Source organism: Salmo salar, chromosome 25 (assembly GCF_965601325.2).
Source record: "Salmo salar chromosome 25, fSalSal1, whole genome shotgun sequence".
NCBI classification, from domain to species: domain Eukaryota; kingdom Metazoa; phylum Chordata; class Actinopteri; order Salmoniformes; family Salmonidae; genus Salmo; species Salmo salar.
Window position 1 is genome coordinate 33207454 of NC_138315.1, and position 16407 is coordinate 33223860.

Below are 16407 nucleotides of genomic sequence, written 5' to 3' on the forward strand. Positions count from 1 at the left end.
CTCCCGCTCAGTTTCTCTCGCTCTCTCTCCCGCTTAGTTTCTCTCCCGCTCGCTCCCGCTCAGTTTCTCTCGCTCTCTCTCCCGCTCAGTTTCTCTTGCTCTTTCTCCTGCTCAGTTTCTCTCGCTCTCTCTCCCGCTCAGTTTCTCTCGCTCTTTCTCCCGCTCAGTTTCTCTCGCTCTTTCTCCCGCTCAGTTTCTCTCGCTCTTTCTCCCGCTCAGTTTCTCTCGCTCTTTCTCCCGCTCAGTTTCTCTCGCTCTCTCTCCCGCTCAGTTTCTCTTGCTCTTTCTCCCGCTCAGTTTCTCTTGCTCTTTCTCCCGCTCAGTTTCTCTCGCTCTTTCTCCTGCTCAGTTTCTCTCGCTCTCTCTCCCGCTCAGTTTCTCTCGCTCTTTCTCCTGCTCAGTTTCTCTCGCTCTCTCTCCCGCTCAGTTTCTCTTGCTCTTTCTCCCGCTCAGTTTCTCTCGCTCTCTCTCCCGCTCAGTTTCTCTTGCTCTTTCTCCCGCTCAGTTTCTCTCGCTCTTTCTCCTGCTCAGTTTCTCTCGCTCTCTCTTGCTCTCGAACACGCACACACAAACATATTCAATTATTTCCTTATAGAAATAAGCTGTTGATGGGCTATAGGATGGGCACTGCTACGACACAAAGGAAATTATCTTTACACCGCACCAGAATTACCTCCAATACCAGGATCCAGGCCACATAATCATTCTTGAAGGGAAAAAGTGGTCTACCTGCAAGACTTCTGTAGGTAGAGGTCCTGTAGCTATTGAAGTGTATAATTATATATATTTTTATAAACTTTTGCATAAAGACAGTTTAGATCAAACATAATCAATCTACGTTGTTAGATTTGTGGAATATATATCGTGCAACCTTTCTGTTAATGTGATCCATCATGTGTTAATGATGGAGTGTTACTAAGGTCCCATCTCCCAGCCTAAGAGGTTAATCCTACAGTCATTGTTTTCTGTGCCCCAGTCAGTGTTTAAATCCCTGTTTAGTGGTGTGGGGCAGCTTTTTACAATTACATTAAACCAAGCCCGCAAGGTGTCTGCCACGTTGTCAGCCACCTGTTACACACGTGCACACATGCAGACACGCGTACACGTGTGCGCGCGCACACACACACACACACACACACACAGTCTTGTATAAATAACCTAAAGTCCCATTCAAAATAATATTTTCCCTAACCCTAAAACTAACCCTAGCTCCTTACCCTAACCTTTAACCCGAAAACCTAACCTTTAACCCCAAACCTACAGTAGACCTAGCTCCTAACCCTAAAACTAACCCTAAACCTGACTGTAACCCTAACACTAATTCTAACCTTAACCCTTTACCCCATACAATAGCGTTTGACCTTTTTGGGACTAGTTGGTGAAATCTTTTGCTTGTTTATTATTCTTGTGGGGACTTCACACACACACATGGTTTGTGGAGATCTGTGTAGAAGAACTTGACTGACCTACACAGAGCCCTGACCTCAACCCCATTGAACACCTTTGGGATTAATTGGAAAGCCGACTGCGAGCCAGGCTTAATCGCTCAACATAAGTGCCTGACCTCACTAATGCTCTTGTGGCTGAATGGAAGCAAGTCCCAGCAGCAATGTATAGGGGTGGATAACCTTCCTAGACGATTGGAGGCTGTTATAGCAGCGAAGGGGGGACCAACTTCATATTAATGCCCATAATTTTGGAATGAGATGTAATATGAGCAGGTATCTACATACTTTTGGTCATGTAGTGTGTATATACAGTACCAGGGAAAAGAAACAATTTTAATCAATTTTAGAATAAGGCTGTTACTGTCACGGTTGTTGTCTTTGTCTTCTGACGATAATGCGAAATCGTCATCAGAAAATGTGGACCAATATGCAGCAGGTACGTGAATGCTCATCTTGATTTTTAATTATCTTTCAAAACGAACATACAAAATAACAAAACCACGAACGATCAACAAAAACAGTCTGGTAAGGCACAAGGCGAAACACAGAACAATCACCCACAAATCACACATACAAACACACCCTAATATATGGAACTCTCAATCAAAGGCAGATAGACAACACCTGCCTTCAACTGAGAGTCCCAACCCCAATCAACCAAACATAGAAACACACAACCTAGACTAACCGTAGAATTACTAAACATAAACCAAAACCCGGAATTACTAAATCAAACACCCTTTACACAAAACACACCACCCCGAACCACAGAAAACAAATACCCCCTGCCACGCCCTGACCAAACTACAAAACAATTAACCTTATATACTGGCCAGGACGTGACAGTACCCCCCCCTTAAAGGTGCTACCCCAGAAGCACCTTAACAAAAAATAACCCCAAGCAACACCAACAAAAAGTCCCCTTTTCTAAAGGGAGGGAAGGGAGGGTGGCTGCCGTCAACGACGGCACTGTGCTACACCCCCCCTCCCCAACCCACCTATTTCTGGAGGTGGCTCTGGCTCCGGCCGTTCCAGGCTGTCGGGCCACTCTGGCTTCGCCGGGGGGCAGTCGGGGCAGTCTGGCAATTCGGGAGAGTCTGGGCAGTCTGGCAATTCGGGACAGTCTGGGCAGTCTGGCAATTCGGGACAGTCTGGGCAGTCTGGCAATTCGGGACAGTCTGGGCAGTCTGGCAATTCGGGACAGTCTGGGCAGTCTGGCAATTCGGGACAGTCTGGGCAGTCTGGCAATTCGGGACAGTCTGGGCAGTCTGGCAATTCGGGACAGTCTGGGCAGTCTGGCAATTCGGGACAGTCTGGGCAGTCTGGCAATTCGGGACAGTCTGGGCAGTCTGGCAATTCGGGACAGTCTGGGCAGTCTGGCAATTCGGGACAGTCTGGGCAGTCTGGCAATTCGGGACAGTCTGGGCAGTCTGGCAATTCGGGACAGTCTGGGCAGTCTGGCAATTCGGGACAGTCTGGGCAGTCTGGCAATTCGGGACAGTCTGGGCAGTCTGGCAATTCGGGACAGTCTGGGCAGTCTGGCAATTCGGGACAGTCTGGGCAGTCTGGCAATTCGGGACAGTCTGGGCAGTCTGGCAATTCGGGACAGTCTGGGCAGTCTGGCAATTCGGGACAGTCTGGGCAGTCTGGCAATTCGGGACAGTCTGGGCAGTCTGGCCACTCCGGCAGTTCAGGGCAGTCTGGCCACTCCGGCAGTTCAGGGCAGTCTGGCCACTCCGGCAGTTCAGGGCAGTCTGGCCACTCCGGCAGTTCAGGGCAGTCTGGCCACTCCGGCAGTTCAGGGCAGTCTGGCCACTCCGGCAGTTCAGGGCAGTCTGGCCACTCCGGCAGTTCAGGGCAGTCTGGCCACTCCGGCAGTTCAGGGCAGTCTGGCCACTCCGGCAGTTCAGGGCAGTCTGGCCACTCCGGCAGTTCAGGGCAGTCTGGCCACTCCGGCAGTTAAGCGCAGTCTGGCCACTCCGGCAGTTCAGCGCAGTCTGGCCACTCCGGCAGTTCAGCGCAGTCTGGCCACTCCGGCAGTTCAGGGCAGTCTGGCCACTCCGGCAGTTCAGGGCAGTCTGGCCACTCCGGCAGTTCAGGGCAGTCTGGCCACTCCGGCAGTTCAGGGCAGTCTGGCCACTCCGGCAGTTCAGGGCAGTCTGGCCACTCCGGCAGTTCAGGGCAGTCTGGCCACTCCGGCAGTTCAGGGCAGTCTGGCCACTCCGGCAGTTCAGGGCAGTCTGGCCACTCCGGCAGTTCAGGGCAGTCTGGCCACTCCGGCAGTTCAGCGCAGTCTGGCCACTCCGGCAGTTCGGCGCAGTCTGGCCACTCCGGCAGTTCGGCGCAGTCTGGCCACTCCGGCAGTTCGGCGCAGTCTGGCCACTCCGGCAGTTCGGCGCAGTCTGGCCACTCCGGCAGTTCGGCGCAGTCTGGCCACTCCGGCAGTTCGGCGCAGTCTGGCCACTCCGGCAGTTCAGCGCAGTCTGACCTCTCTGGCGACTGTTGACTGGCGGGCAGCTCTGACGACTGTTGACTGGCGGGCAGCTCTGACGACTGTTGACTGGCGGGCAGCTCTGACGATGACTGTTGACTGGCGGGCAGCTCTGACGATGACTGTTGACTGGCGGGCAGCTCTGACGATGACTGTTGACTGGCGGGCAGCTCTGACGATGACTGTTGACTGGCGGGCAGCTCTGACGATGACTGTTGACTGGCGGGCAGCTCTGACGATGACTGTTGACTGGCGGGCAGCTCTGACGATGACTGTTGACTGGCGGGCAGCTCTGACGATGACTGTTGACTGGCGGGCAGCTCTGACGATGACTGTTGACTGGCGGGCAGCTCTGACGATGACTGTTGACTGGCGGGCAGCTCTGACGATGACTGTTGACTGGCGGGCAGCTCTGATGATGACTGTTGACTGGCGGGCAGCTCTGATGAAGACTGTTGACTGGCGAGGCTGGGTTGACGCACTTGTAGCCTGGTGCGTGGTGCTGGTACTGGGCTTACCAGATTATGTACACGCACCTCCAGGCTAGTGCGGGGAGCGGGAACAGGACGAGTCGGACTGGGTTGACGCACTTCCGGGTCCGCACGAGAGACAGGAGCTGGAAACCCAGGGCTATGGAGGCGCACAGCCGGTCTAGATCTTACCTCCTGCACAACCCGCCTTGGCTGGATGGAACTAGTAGCCCTGTACGAGCGGGGTGCTCGTACAGGGCAGACTGGGCTGTGCAGGGGCCTGATGGTAGCCGTGCGTAGAGCGGGAGTTGGGTAGCCTGGTCCTCGGAGGCGTACCGGCGACCAGATGCGCTGCGCAGGCATCCTCCTACCAGGCTGGATGCCCGCTCTAGCACGGCACCTGCGAGGGGCTGGAATAACGCGCACCGGACTGTGCGTGCGTATGGGTGAGATAGTGCGCTCCTCAGCGAAACATAGCGCTCTCCACCCCATACGCTCCTCCATATAACCACGAGTAGCTGGCTTCCGGCTCTTCTTACGCCTAGCCAAACTACCCGTGTGCCCCCCCCAAAAATTTTCTTGGGGGTGCCTCTCGTGCTTCTCCTTCAGCGCGTACTTGGCCTCGTACCACCGCCTCTCTGCCTTGGCTGCCTCAATTTCCCCCTGCGGGCGTCGATAATCCCCAGCCTGATGCCAGGGTCCGGCCCCGTCCAGAACTTCCTCCCAAGTCCACTTCTCCCGCCAGTCCAACTCGAACTCCGTCTGCTCCTTCCTCTGCTGCTTGGTCCTTTGGTGGTGGGTGATTCTGTCACGGTTGTTGTCTTCGTCTTCTGACGATAATGCGAAATCGTCATCAGAAAATGTGGACCAATATGCAGCAGGTACGTGAATGCTCATCTTGATTTTTAATTATCTTTCAAAACGAACATACAAAATAACAAAACCACGAACGATCAACAAAAACAGTCTGGTAAGGCACAAGGCGAAACACAGAACAATCACCCACAAATCACACATACAAACACACCCTAATATATGGAACTCTCAATCAAAGGCAGATAGACAACACCTGCCTTCAACTGAGAGTCCCAACCCCAATCAACCAAACATAGAAACACACAACCTAGACTAACCGTAGAATTACTAAACATAAACCAAAACCCGGAATTACTAAATCAAACACCCTTTACACAAAACACACCACCCCGAACCACAGAAAACAAATACCCCCTGCCACGCCCTGACCAAACTACAAAACAATTAACCTTATATACTGGCCAGGACGTGACAGTTACGAATCAAAATTTGGAAAAAGTCAAGGGGTGTGAATACTTTCCCAATGCACTGTATATATATCAGTGCCTTCAGAAAGTATTATATACACCCCTTGACTTTTTCCACATTTTGTTGTGTTAAGGCCTGCATTTAAAATTGATTTAATTGAGATTTTTTTGTCACTAGCCTACACACAATATCCGATAATGTCAAAGTAGAATTCTTTTTTTTAAACATGTTTTCACTTTGTTATTATGGGGTATTGTGTGTAGATGGGTGAGAAGATAATAACTATTTAATAAATGTTGAATTCAGACTGTATCACAGCAAAATGTTGTCCAGAGGTATGAATACTTTCTGAAGACACTTATATACAAACCAAACCCTTCATACAGCCCCATCCTAACCCTCCGTAACCATCATTTACACAACACATAAATAGACACAGTACTTACTGTATATATAGACACCAAAGCCGTAACCCACTAATCCTCCGACAGCCCTGTCCTGACCTGCTAATTCACTGACTACCAACATGTCAACATCCTCCTCTAATAATACCTGACCTACTGCTTTCTATGTGCATGCTCTTCTAGCATTGCACCTCTCTCCTCGTGCACACTCTTGATAGGTCCTCTCTCCTCGTGCACACTCCTGATAGATCTGCTCTCGTGCACGCTCCTGATAGATCCGCTCTCCTCTTGCACGCTCCTGATAGATCCGCTCTCCTCTTGCACGCTCCTGATAGATCCGCTCTCCTCTTGCACGCTCCTGATAGATCCGCTCTCCTCTTGCACGCTCCTGATAGATCCGCTCACCTCTTGCACGCTCCTGATAGATCCGCTCACCTCTTGCACGCTCCTGATAGATCCGCTCACCTCTTGCACGCTCCTGATAGATCCGCTCACCTCTTGCACACTCCTGATAGATCTGCTCACCTCTTGCACGCTCCTGATAGATCCACTCTCCTCGTGCACGCTCCTGATAGATCCGCTCTCCTCGTGCACGCTTCTGATAGATCCTCTCTCCTCGTGCACACTCCTTTAGCCTGACTTCCTTAGCATATTTTCTTGCTCCTCCTTCCTAGTGCACAATCAAAAGGCACATCCTCTGCTTTTGCACACTGCTCTAAGTGTGTGCATGCCCTTTAAGCTTCTGTCTCTGGTGTGCACACCCCTCTTACTGCTAGTGCATTGTCCTCAGCTGCATCTCTGCTGCTGCTGGCCAGTGATGTACTGTATATACCAAGGCCAGTGCTGTCAGTCTGTCAGCTGAGTTGGCCAACTATGCACTGGGATATTTACTCCCTCTGTCACATGTCTTATTGCAGATCTCCACTCTGCTCTAACTTGCTCTCTCTCTCAATTCAATTTCAATTTAATGGCGTTATTGGGAAACATATGTTTACATTGCCAAATCAAGTGAAATAGATAATTAACAAAAGTAAAATAAACAATACAAATGTACAGTAAACATTACACTCACAAAATTTCAAAAAGAATAAATACTTTTCAAATGTCATCTGTCTATATACAGTGTTGTAATGATGTGCAAATAGTTAGTACAAAAGGGAAAATAAATCAACATAAATATAGGTTGTATTTACAATGGTGTTTGTTCTTCACTGGTTGCCCTTTTCTTGTGGCAACAGGTCACTAATCTTGCTGCTGTGATTGCACACTGTGGCATTTCACCCAATAGATATGGGAGTTTATCAAAATTGGATTTGTTTTTGAATTCTTTGTGGGTCTGTGTAATCTGTGGGAAATATGTGGCTCTAATATGGTCATACATTTGGCAGGAGGTTAGGAAGTGCAGCTCAGTTTCCACCTCATTTTGTGGGCAGTGTGCACATAGCCTGTCTTCTCTTTTTTTTATTTTTTTTATTTCACCTTTATTTAACCAGTTAGGCTAGTTGAGAACAAGTTCTCATTTGCAACTGCGACCTGGCCAAGATAAAGCATAGCAGTTAGACACATACAACACAGAGTTACACATGGAATGAACAAAACATACAGTCAATAATACAGTAGAAAAAAAGAAAACAAAAAGTCTATATACAGTGAGTGCAAATTAGGTAAAATAATGGAATTAAGGCAATGAATAGGCCATGGTGGCAAAGTAATTACAATATGGCAATTAAACACCGGAATGGTAGATGTGCAAAAGATGGATGTGCAAGTAGAGATACTGGGGTGCAAAAGGAGCAGAATAAATAAATAAATACAGTATGGGGATGAGGTAGATAGATGGGCTGTATACAGATGGGCTATGAACAGGTGCAGTGATCTGTGAGCTGCTCTGACAGCTGGTGCTTAAGCTAGTGAGGGAGATGGGAATCTCCAGCTTCAGAGATTTTTGCAGTTCGTTCCAGTCATTGGCAGCAGAGAACTGGAAGGAAAGGCGAGCAAAGGAGGAATTGGCTTTGGGGGTGACCAGTGAGATATACCTGCTGGAGCGCGTGCTACGAGTGGGTGCTGCTATGGTGACCAGCGAGCTGAGATAAGGCGGGGCTTTACCTAGTTGAGACTTGTAGATAACCTGTAGCCAGTGGGTTTGACGACGAGTATGAAGTGAGGGCCAGCCAACTAGAGCGTATAGGTCGCAATGGTGGGTAGTGTATGGGGCTTTGGTGACAAAACGGATGGCACTGTGATAGACTGCATCCAGTTTGTTGAGTAGAGTGTTGGAGGCTATTTTATAGATGACATCGCCGAAGTCGAGGATCAGTAGGATGGTCAGTTTTACAAGGGTATGTTTGGCAGCATGAGTGAAGGATGCTTTGTTGCGGAATAGGAAGCCGATTCTAGATTTAATTTTGTATTGGTGATGCTTAATATGAGTCTGGAAGGAGAGTTTACAGTCTAGCCAGACACCCAGGTATTTGTAGTTATCCACGTATTCTAAGTCAGAGCCGTCCAGAGTAGTGATGCTGGATGGGCGGGCAGGTGCGGGCAATGATTGGTTGAATAGCATGCATTTAGTTTTATTTGCATTTAAGAGCAGTTGGAGGCCACGGAAGTTGTATGGCATTGAAGCTCGTCTGGAGGTTAGTTAACACAGTGTCCAAAGAAGGGCCAGAAGTATACAGAATGGTGCGTCTGCGTAGAGGTGGATCAGAGAATCACCAGCAGCAAGAGTGACATCATTGATGTATACAGAGAAAAGAGTCGGCCTGAGAATTGAACCCTGTGGCACCCCCATAGAAACTGCCAGAGGTCCGGACAACAGGCCCTCCGATTTGACACACTGAACTCTATCAGAGAAGTAGTTGGTGAACCAGGCAAGGCAATCATTTGAGAAACAAAGGCTGTTGAGTCTGCCAATAAGAATGTGGTGATTGACAGAGTCAAAAGCCTTGGCCAGGTCGATGAATACAGCTGCACAGTAATGTCTCTTATCGATGGCAGTTATGATATCGTTAAGGACCTTGAGCGTGGCTGAGGTGCACCCATGACCGGCTCTGAAACCAGATTGCATAGCGGAGAAGGTACGGTGTGATTCAAAATGGTTGATAATCTGTTAACTTGGCTTTCGAAGACCTTAGAGATGCAGGGTAGGATAGATATAGGTCTGTAGCAGTTTGCGTCTAGAGTGTCTCCCCCTTTGAAGAGGGGGATGACCGCGGTATGTTTCCCATCTTTGGGAATCTCAGACGATACGAAAGAGAGGTTGAACAGGCTAGTAATAGGGGTTGCAACAATTTTGGCAGATCCTTTTAGAAAGAGAGGGTCCAGATTGTCTAGCTCGGCAGATTTGTCGGGGTCCAGATTTTGCAGCTCTTTCAGAACATCAGCTATCTGGATATGGGTGAAGGAGGGCTTGGGCGGGTTGCTGTGGAGGGAGCCGGGCAGTTGACCGGGGTAGGGGTAGCCAGGTGGAAAGCATGGCCAGCCGTAGAGAAATGCTTATTGAAATTCTCAATTATTGTGGATTTATCGGTTGTAACAGTGTTTCCTAGCCTCAGAGCAGTGGGTAGCTGGGAGGAGGTGCTCTTATTCTCCATGGACTTTACAGTGTCCCAGAACTATTTTGGGTTTGTACTGCAGGATGCAAATTTCTGTTTAAAAAAGCTAGCCTTAGCTTTCCTAACTGCCTGTGTATATTGGTTCCTAACTTCCCTGAAAAGTTGCATATCACGGGGGCTATTCGATGCTAATGCAGAACGCCACAGGATGTTTTTGTGCTGGTCAAGGGCAGTCAGGTCTGGAGTGAACCAAGGGCTATATCTATTCCTGGTTCTACATTTTTTGAATGGGGCATGCTTATTTAAGATGGTGAGGAATGCACTTTTAAAGAACAACCAGGCATCCTCTACTGTCGGGATGAGGTTGATGTCATTCCAGGATACCCCGGACAGGTCGATTAGAAAGGCCTGCTCGCAGAAGTGTTTTAGGGAGCATTTGACAGTGATGAGGGGTGGTCATTTGACCGCAGACCCATTACGGATGCAGGCAATGAGGCAGTGATCGCTGAGATCTTGGTTGAAAACAGCAGAGGTGTATTTGGAGGGCGAGTTAGTTAGGATGATATCTATGAGGGTGCCCGTGTAGATTGTAGGATGGCCGGGGTGTTAAGCATGTCCCAGTTTAGGTAATCTAGCAGCACGAGCTCAGAAGATAGATGGGGGGCAATCAAATCACATATGGTGTCGAGGGCACAGCTGGGTGCAGAGGGTGGTCAATAGCAAGCGGCAACGGTGAGAGACTTTTTTCTGTAAAGGTTAATTTTTAGAAGTAGGAGCTCGAATTGTTTGGGTACAGACCTGGATAGTAAGACAGAACTCTGCAGGTAATCTTTGCAGTAGATTGCAACACCGCCCCCTTTGGCAGTTCTATCTTGTCGGAAACTGTTATAGTTAGTGATGGAAATGTCAAGGTTTTTGGTGGTCTTCCTAAGCCAGGATTCAGACAAGGCTAGGACATCCGGATTGGTGGAGTGTGCTAGGGCAGTAGGCTTCTAATGTTAACATGCATGAAACCAAGGCTTTTACGGTTGCAGAAGTCAACAAATGAGAGAACCTGGGGGATGGGAATGGAGCTAGACACTGCAGAGCCTGGATTAACCTCTACATCACCAGAGGAACAGAGGATAAGGGTAAGGGTACGGCTAAAGGCTAACAGAACTGGACGTCTAGCACGTTCAGAACAGAGAGTAAAAGGAGCAGATTTCTGGGCATGGTAGAATATATTCAAGGCATAATATACAGGCAAAGGTATAGTAGGCTGTGAATACAGTGGGGGTAAACCTGTGCATATAGTGATAATGAAAGAGATATTGTCTCTAGAAGTAGCATTTAAACCAGGTGATGTCACTGCGTGTGTGGGAGGTGGAACTAAATTGTTAGCCGAGGCGTTTTGAGCCGTGCTAGACGCTCTACAGTGAAATAAAACAATAGTTACAAACCAAAACAGCAATGGACAAGGCATGGTGACGTTAGGGAGAGGCATGCGTAGCCGGGTGGTCATAAGAGTCCAGTGCGTGGCTGCAGGCAGCTAGCGGCGGGCTAGCAGGCTAACAGAAAGGCCTTAGAGGGGCGACGCGACGGAGGTAAGTCTGTTGTGGCCTCCTCGTGCAGTTACATCAGCGGACGGATCAGCAGGGCTCCGTGTGGTAAACCAGGCCAATTGGCAAAATATGTATAGTGGCTAAAGAAATATGTCCGATGGGCCTCTTAAGCCAGCAGTCCAATGTGCTTTAGATAGCTAGCAGGCCGCGGATTAGCGGCTGTGCGTTCAGGGGACGTTAGCTGCTATAATACTAGGTGGGGAAATAAATATATATATATATATATATATATATATATATATATATATATATATATATATATATATATAATGACCGTTAGCTGGCTAGCTTATGTTGGAGATTCCAGTAATAGAGAATAGAGATTCCAGTAATAGAGAAAAATACTTTAGAGAAAAAGCAGGTCCACACTACATTAGGTGAGGCGGGTTGCAGGAGAGTATTTTGAAGTACGGGGTTAGAAAAATATAAAAAGATATGCGAAGAAAAATATATAAAAATATATATATACATGGGACACGACAGGACGAAGGACAAAGACGTCTGACTGCTACGCCATCTTGAAAGTCAGGTCTGCCTTCGGCGACCTTTCTCAATAGCAAGGCTATGCTCACTGAGTCTGTACTCTCTTTCTTTTTCTCCATGTGCCAGTCTCTTTCCTCTGCCAGCCTCTACTCTTCCTTCCTCCCTTTGGTTATATCCGGTTGATACTGGCTGAGCCTGACTTGCTGCAGTCACAGACACACACTGAAGCAATGGAAGTTATTACACACTGACTGCAAGGGAGATAGATGGCCACATATTGGCGCTGAAGCTACAAATTACCCATATAGTTATGATGGGCTAAATTAATATTGATGTTTGGTTATGAGACTTGTTGTTATTTATTTGTTTATTAGGATCCCCATTAGCTTTTGCAGAAGCAGCAGCTACTTTTCCTGGGGTCCACAAAAAACACAGAACATGACAAGTAACAAAACACTGATACATTGATAGACAAGGACAGTCACAAAAATGTAAAATACAACGATTTACAAACAATGTGTGTTTGTGTTTGTCCCTTCACAGTCCCCGCCGTTCCATTAGTTGTTTTTTAATACATTTTTTAAAGGTAATTCTGTTTGCTTGAGAAATTGGAGATGGAACAGAGTTTCATGCGATCATTGCTCTGTATAAAACTGGGCATTGCCGTGAATTCGTTTTGGACTTTAGGACTGTAAAGAGACCCCTGGTGGCATGTTAGGTGGTGTATGTATGGATGACTGAGTTGAATTTTTTGACTATGCAGACAATCTGAAATTTTTGTCAAATTAATATTTCTCATAAATACTAGAAGAGAAGCAGTTAATATATTGTCAACCCTCAACCAGGAAAGACTGGCATGAATGTTGTTGTTAGTTCTGCATGTGTAGTTAAAAGCATGCTGCTCTGTTTTGAGCTAGCTGCAGCTTTGCTAGGTCTTTCTTTGCTACCCTTGGCCATATTACCAGACAGTAATCAAGATGGGACAAGACCAGTTACACCAGCTTTGTCAGGAGGAATAGGCCAAAATTCACCCAACTTATTGTGGGAAGCTTGTGGAAGGCTACCCGAAACGTTTTACCCAAGTTAAACAATTTAAAGGCAATGCTACCAAGTACTAATTGAGTGTATGTAAACTTCTGACCCACTGGGAATGTGATGAAATAAATAAAAGCTGAAATAAATCATTCTCTCTAGTATTATTCTGACATTTCACATTCTTAAAATAAAGTGGTGATCCTAACTGACCTAAGACAGGGCATTTTTACTTGGAAATAAATGTCAGGAATTGTGAAACTGAATTAAAATGTATTTGGCTAAGGTGTATGTAAACTTCCGACTTTAACTGTAGTTGCTAACCAGTCAATGTTCAGGTCACCCAGAACATAGACCTCTCTGTTGACTTTACACACATTATCAAGCATTGCGCACATATTAGAGGTTGACCAATTAATCGGAATGGCAGATTAATTAGGGCCGATTTCAAGTCTTCATAACAATCGGTAATCGGCAGTTTTGGACACCGATTAAGGCCGGTGCTAGCTAGCATTAAACTTTGATTATTTTTAATAAAATATCTTAACATAATCACTAGTTAACTACACATGGTTGATGATATTACTACTTCATCTAGCTTGTCCTGCGTTGCGTATAATCGATGTGGTGCCTGTTAATTTGTCATTGAATCACAGCCTACGTCGCCAGACAGGTGATTTAACAAGCGCATTCGCAAAAAAAGCACTGTCGTTGCACCAATGTATCCCTAACCATAAACGTCAATGCCTTTCTTAAAATCAATACACAAGTATATATTTTTAAACCTGCATATTTAGTTAATATTGCCTGCTAACATGAATTTCTTTTAACTAGGTGTCTAAAGGAGCGGACCAAAGTGCAGCGTGGTTGTAGTTCCACATTTTATTAAATCCGTGAAACTTTGCAATACACAAATAACTGAAAATGACAAAACAACAAACTGTGATGCAGAGAGAAACAAACACTACTCAAAATATAACAACCCACAAACACAAGTGGAAAAAAACCCTACTTAAATATGATCTCCAATTAGAGAAAATGAGGACTGGCTGCCTCTAATTGGAGATCATCCCAAAAAACCCAACATAGAAACAGAAACCTAGAATAACCACATAGAAATAGAGAACATAGAAAACCACCCCAAAACACCCCCTGTCACGCCCTGACCTACTCTACTATAGAAAATGACATCTTACATGGGTCAGGACGTGACACTAGGGAAATTGTGTCACTTTTCTTGCGTTCTGTGCAAGCAGAGTCAGGATATATGCAGCAGTTTGGGCCGCCTGGCTCGTTGCGAACTGTGTGAAGACCATTTCTTCCTAACAAAGACTAATTAATTTGCCAGACTATTTACATAATTAGGACATAATATTGAAGGTTGTGCAATGTAACAGCAATATTTAGACTTAGGGATTTGTTTTCGAAATGATAGTTTCCGGATTTGACCATATTAATGACCTAAGGCTCGTATTTGTGTGTGTTATTATAATTAAGTCTATGATTTGATAGCGCATTCTGACTGAGCGGTGGTAGGCAGCAGCAGGATCGTAAGCATTTATTCAAACAGCACTTTCGTGCATTTGCCAGCAGCTCTTCGCTGTGCTTCAAGCATTGCGCTGTTTATGACTTCAAGCCTATCAACTCCCGAGATTAGGCTGGCAATACTAAAGTACCTATTAGAACATCCAATAGTCAAAGGTATATGAAATACTGTTAAGGCTTGGTAATTGTGGAGGAGGAATGAGGCGCAGGAACCAGCGAACACAGGGTAGTGGTGTTTTTAATATACACTCACCAAAAAAAACAAATGTTCCCACACACAGGGGAGAAAATACATGCGGCGTACAACAACGTCGACATGAACACAAGCCGTCACACAAGAAACAATCATTAATCCCGCACGAACAGGAGCGGGCCAGCTAAACTAAATAGCCCCTCTAATGGCTAATTGACCACAGGTGTCACAAAATAAAAAAAGGGAAAAGCAAAAGGGAATCGGTGGCAGCTAATAGGCCGGTGACGACGACCGCCGAGCGCCACCCGAGCAGGAGGGGGCGCCACCGTCGGTGGGAATCGTGACAAATACATATGGTATAGAGAGAAATAGTCCTATAATAACTACAACCTAAAACTTCTTACCTGGGAATATTGACGACTCATGTTAAAAGGAACCACCAGCTTCCATATGTTCTCATGTTCTGAGCAAGGAACTTAAATGTTAGCTTTTTTACATGGCACATATTGCATTTTTACTTTCTTGTCCAACTCTTTGTTTTTGCATTATTTAAACCAAATTGAACATGTTTCATTATTTATTTGAGACTAAATAGATTTTTTTGATGTATTATATTAAGTTAAAATAAGTGTTCATTCAGTATTGTTGTAATTGTCATTATTACAAATATAAAAAAATCGGCCGACTATAATCGGTATCGGCTTTTTTTGGTCCTCCAATTATCGGTACCAGCGTTGAAAAATCATAATCGTTCGACCTACTGGCTGTTAGCACTTGATGGCATATAGCAGCACCACAAAAGAATAGGCTTTAGATGGGGCAGGTGAACTTCCAACTACAACACTTCAAAAACATTTGACATGAGATCAAATATGAGGAATATGGCTCTGAACATATACCGCAACACCTCCCTATAGGCATTCCTGTATTTTCTGTAGATGTTATATCTCTGTATTGCTACTGCTGTCTGCCTGTTCTAAGGCCTCTGTGTTCTATAGATGTGATTAAGATGGTGTATGTTTTCATTAACGGTTAAAGGGTCTTATGACTTTTAGCTTTGGCGCTGACATAGTTCTGATATCCTGGATTGCATTGGATTGAGTCCAATATTGCCCCTGGTGCAAATCTGAAACACTTAATTTATTTCCTGTTTTGTCTCTGTCTTTGGCCTATATCTCAGCTCCTAGAACAGAACTACACTGCACTATTCACTCCTCAAGTTCAGCTGGCATTGAGGATTTATTTTTAAAGCGGTGAATAATTCAAACCCATGGAGTTCTGTTTCTGTACCAGAGGTATTTACTCATTGACGCGCTAAAGCACTGGTTCTCAATCCTGGTCCTGGGGACCCAAAGGGGTGCACGTTTTTGCCCTAGCACCACACACCTGATTCAAATCATCAGAGCCTTTTGATGAGTTGATCATTTGAATCAGCTGTGTAGTGCTAGGGCAAAAACAAAAATGTGCACCCCTTTGGGTCCCCAGGACCAGGATTGAGAACCAGTGCGCTAAAGGGCCATCAGAGAATCCTCAGCCAAATGGCTGCTGCTGCTATTCTGGTGCCAAATGACTGCTATTGTACCCTCTTTCTGTGAAGCTCAGTGCCTCGGGACGAGAGGAGAGGGGGAGAGAAATGGGACACAGAGAGAGAGAGAGTGAGAGAGGGGATCATTTCAACAGAGCAAGTGTGACTCACTTAGATTCTGGCCCAGAGCACTTTCTGGCTTATTTTGTGTCTTATGAGCTGCATCATGTGAATTGACAGGAGTTTATGTTTTTTTTTATTGTGTTTCGTCTTCAGGGGGTATGTCTATGGCACAGCCCTCTTGGATGCATTGTTGCTCAACTTTTTTTTTAAATTATTTTTTATTGAACCTTTATTTAACTAGGCAATCACTTAAA

General features: G+C 46.2%; 1 protein-coding gene across 3 annotated transcripts in view; it reads left to right on the forward strand.

Moving 5' to 3' along the window:
• LOC106586613 (radixin) overlaps positions 1-16407 on the forward strand; it is a 55521-nt gene that overhangs the window by 17683 nt on the left and 21431 nt on the right. The window lies entirely within an intron of this gene.